The following is a 5,000-nucleotide window of genomic DNA, read 5'->3' on the forward strand; positions in this document are numbered from 1 at the left end:
AACAACAAAACGTACCGCTCCACAAAAAGATGCTCGTTCACCCGAACAGGGACTTGAACTCTGGACCCTCAGATTAAAAGTCTGATGCTCTACCGACTGAGCTATCCGGGCTCTTGCTCGAGAAGCGTGCGTGCTGCGTGGGAACGCACAGCAAAATGAATCGTATTGGCGCAGAAAAAAGAGTGTCCTCTAATGCTTTGCGTTTCCTTCTTCGAAGATTCAGAATGGCCGTCAAAACGTCTGCTATGTCAAAATATATTTGCTAATTAGTGGGAATGCAGCCTAGTAGACTGATGATAATAGTAATTAAAGGAAAATAATGCTAGGAAAAAGAACAAATACTCACTGCTACTTGTCTGGAAAGCCTCTTCACACGCTTCAATGCTGTTGACTTGCCGTGCTCCTATCGTTATTGTAAACTTGTGTCAAAGGCGCAGTTGTTTGTAGCCAGTGGCGCAAAAAGTGGGTATGCGCTATATGCGGCGCATAGGGGCGCCGCATCATGAGGGCGCCAAAGCGATGGTTACATTTTTTTTTTTTTTTTATAAGTTATATACATTTATATAAAATTTATACAAGTTAAATATAAAAAAAGTTATATAAATTTTAGAGGACTAACAGGCTTGAGTAGGCGTCGGTGCCCTCATAATATTCCATCATTGAATTTATTTTGACATAGAAGGGTATCGCGAGCGGGCGGGGGCGCGCGCGTGATCGCTGAGGAGCAGCACAGGAGTGCGTTATCGTTGAAACTCAAAAAAGATGAATGAAGCAAAAAAGCGGTCGGGGGCTAAAAATAGAAAAAGAAGGAGGTTAAAGGAGATGGCATGTCAAGGGATGCGACAGCAGCTAAATAAGTGGATGGTGAAATGCAACAGGTATGTGATGTTTGTGCTTGGAGGAGGCTTGCAAATATTCATGTTAACAGACTAACGTTTGCTAACTCTGGGAATGTAGCAGCCAGAGCTAGCTAGTTTAGAATATGCAAAACCGAGGTTGATGAGCTGAAAACTAAAAAATATAAGGTAGCATGTACAATAAATGACAAGAATCTGGAAAACAACTAATGCAATATCTCTGGTTTACCATGGAATCATGCGTAGATTTGCTACCAAGCTTGGAGGCTTGCAAATATTAATGTTAACAGCAAGTGTTTGCTAACTTAATGCAAAATAATATTGCTGATATCTACATTTAGATTTTGGTTAAACCTTATGGTACCAATCCCATGCATGACATATCTCAATTTTATTAAAGTAAAATAACAACTGGAAAATATAAGGTAGCATGCACAATAAATGACTAGAAGCTGGAAAACATGACTTATGCAATAAGGCTGGTTTATCATGGAAACAAATAGATTTTGTTTTACCATTCATGTATGTTCATGTTAGCTGTGCTATCAGACATACAAGCTATAGTTACATCTGCTGGGTGACATGGAAGCTGTATTTAGGGTCACATCTCTCTCTCTCTTTAAAGATCTGTGCTATATAATATGTATGATCAAGTGGCAAACAGCAACGAGGCTTTTGTTGACCACTTGGACAAAATCCGTTTCTGTTTTTTTTTTTTTTTTCACTGACATAATTTATGTCATCATTGTTGTCATTGTCACAAGTACAGGGATTTGCAAAGAAAAAAAGAACATTTTCTGGGATAAGGAAGATTTGATGGCTGATCATTTTGATACAAATGACAGCTACACACAATATGATTATTATTATATATATATATATATATATATATATATATATGTGTGTGTGTGTGTATGTATGTGTATATGTGTATGTTTGTAACTGTTTATTCTGCAACTTTTTATTATTTGTTAACATTGTTAATATATATATATATATATATATATATATATATATATATATATATATATATATATGATATGTGTGTGTGTATTGGGGGGGCGCCAAAATTGTTGCTGCATACCCCTCTAACACTGGGTAGTTGCGCCCCTGTTTGTAGCAAATAGCAAGCCCGCGGCACTCTAGGTAACAGCCAGCGAGTGTACTGACACCTAGCGATTAGAAAATATACACGCACCATATTCTCTCTGAAGCAAGATTCTTCCGAAATAAATAGGAGCGTTTCGTTTTCAATCTTTTCTCTAAGGGTTCGAACCTGAGAGCTTGTGCTTTCAAAGAAGGTCCCAGTTTCAATTCACTCGAACATCCAGAGCACATCAAGGGCACGCGCCGTGCACAAAAAGAAATAGGATATTTATTTTTATTTTCTTGAACACTCCTAGATGTTCAAGATGGCGCCGAGTATGGCTGCTGCGTTGCGAGCTCCGTCACAACATGGTAGTTTTTTGTTTGTTCTGTTTACAGTTCTTTTGTTTTTTGTCTCGGATGTTGTCTGTCTTATTCAGTACGACATACAAACACTTTTGGACATTGGTTCCGCAATCGAACACCGAAAACCGGACTTTCATTTCTTCAGTGATGCCCCGCTGTTTACAAACACGGCAGCGGAGCCCTTTGTCTGGGCAGCTTGGCCGCGGAAACGCAGCCGGAGAAGGGGAAGAAGAGCCGGCGTTCTCGTCAGAGTAAGACGGCGTGCAAATCGACCCCCGCTTCCCAGTATTCTGCTAGCAAACGTTCAGTCTCTAGACAACAAGCTCTGTGAGTTGAGAGCGCGGATCTCTTTCCAACGGGAGACGAGGGACTGCTGCATTATCTGCCTTACAGAAACTTGGATGTCTGCTGAGATTCCAGACTCGGCCATCGAAACCGCGGGGTTCTCAGTGCACCGAGCGGATAGAGTCAAAGACCTCTCAGGTAAAAGCAGAGGTGGGGGTGTATGTTTTATGATCAACAAATCCTGGTGTGATCAGAGGCACGTACATTCTATCAAGTCTTTCTGCTCTCCTGATCTGGAATTTCTCATGCTTCTGTGTCGACCATTCTGGCTACCGAGGGAATTCACAGCGGTCATTATCACGGCTGTGTACATTCCCCCACAAGCCGACACAGACCGGGCACTAAAGGAACTGTATGGGGAAATAAGCGAGCAGGAAACCGCGTACCCTGAGGCCGCGTTCATTGTGTCCGGGGACTTTAACAAAGCCAACTTTAAGAAAATAGCACCTAAATACCACCAACACATAAACTTTAACACACGAGGGGACCGGGTTTTGGATCATTGCTACTCCCCTTTCCGGGATGGCTACAAATCCCTCCCCCGCCCACCTTTTGGCAAATCGGATCACTCTTCCGTTCTCCTTCTGCCCGCTTACAGGCAGAAACTGAAACAGGAAACACCCGCCCTCAAAACGATCCAGTGCTGGTCGGACCAATCAGACTCTATGCTTCAGGACTGTTTTGATCACGCGGACTGGGAGATGTTCCGGTCGGCCTCTGATGACGACATCGAGGCTTATGCTGATAGCGTAACCTGTTTCATCAGGAAGTGCGTAGAAGACGTTGTTCCGATCAAAACAATACGGATTTACCCGAACCAGAAACCATGGATTAATGGCGATGTTCGTGCAGCACTCAACGCGCGGACCTCCGCTTTTAACTCCGGGAGTGCGGAGGAGCAAAAACAAGCAAGTTATGCCCTCCGAAAAACTATCAGAGCAGCAAAACGCCAATTCAGGGACAAGATTGAAGGACAGTTCAACACCACCGACTCTAGAAGCATGTGGAAGGGAATTAATAGCATTACGGACTATAAAGGAAACATAAACTCCACAGTGAACAACACTGCCTCTCTCCCAGATGAGCTGAACACTTTTTATGCTCGATTTGAGGGAACTAACATCCCCCTCGCGGAGAGAGTTCTCGCGGCTGAAGCTACAGAGGTTAGTACACTCTCCGTCTCTGTAGCGGATGTAACCCGATCTTTCCGTCGGGTGAACATCCGTAAAGCCGCGGGTCCAGACGGTATTCCGGGCCGCGTCATCAGAAAGTGCGCGAACCAACTAGCTGGTGTTTTTACGGACATTTTCAATTGGTCCCTCTCCTTGTCTGTAGTCCCCACATGCTTCAAAACGTCCATCATCGTACCTGTACCGAAGCAACCCAACATCACCTGCTTAAATGACTGGCGCCCTGTTGCTCTGACCCCCATCATCAGTAAATGCTTTGAGAGACTAGTCAGAGATTACATCTGCTCTGTTCTACCTTCCTCACTGGACCCACTGCAGTTTGCATACCGCAATAACCGCTCCACTGATGATGCTATTGCATCTACAATACACACTGCTCTCTCCCACCTGGAAAAGAGGAACACATATGTGAGAATGCTATTTGTAGACTACAGCTCAGCATTCAATACCATAGTGCCCTCCTTGCTTGATGTGAAACTCCGGGCTCTGGGCTTAAACAGCTTGCTGTGCAGCTGGATCCTGGACTTCCTGTCAAACAGACGCCAGGTGGTTAGAATAGGCAGCAACATCTCCTCATCACTGACCCTCAACACTGGAGCCCCACAGGGCTGTGTTCTCAGCCCACTCTTGTACTCCTTGTACACATATGACTGCGTGGCAACTCACAGCTCTAATTCCATCATCAAGTTTGCTGATGATACTACGGTCGTAGGTCTGATCACCGACAACGATGAAACGGCCTACAGAGAGGAGGTGCTCACTCTGACGCACTGGTGTCAGAGGAACAACCTCTCCCTCAACATCAGCAAAACCAAGGAGCTAGTGGTCGACTTCAGGAAGAACGACAGAGAACACAGCCCCATCACCATCAATGGAGCACCGGTGGAGAGAGTCAGCAGCTTCAAGTTCCTCGGTGTCCACATCACAGAGGAACTCACATGGTCCGTCCACACTGAGGCCGTCGTGAAGAAGGCTCATCAGCGCCTCTTCTTCCTGAGACGGCTGAGGAAGTTTGGAATGAACCGCCACATCCTCACACAGTTCTACACCAGCACCGTCGAGAGCATCCTGACTGGCTGCATCACTGCCTGGTATGGCAATACTACCAGCCGTAACCGCAAAGCCTTGCGAAGGGTGGTGCGCACTGCCAGCCGTA

The sequence above is a fragment of the Siphateles boraxobius genome, unplaced genomic scaffold (genome assembly GCF_051911475.1).
Source record: "Siphateles boraxobius isolate OS27281-9 unplaced genomic scaffold, OSU_SipBor_1 51, whole genome shotgun sequence".
Classification (NCBI taxonomy): Eukaryota; Metazoa; Chordata; class Actinopteri; order Cypriniformes; family Leuciscidae; genus Siphateles; species Siphateles boraxobius.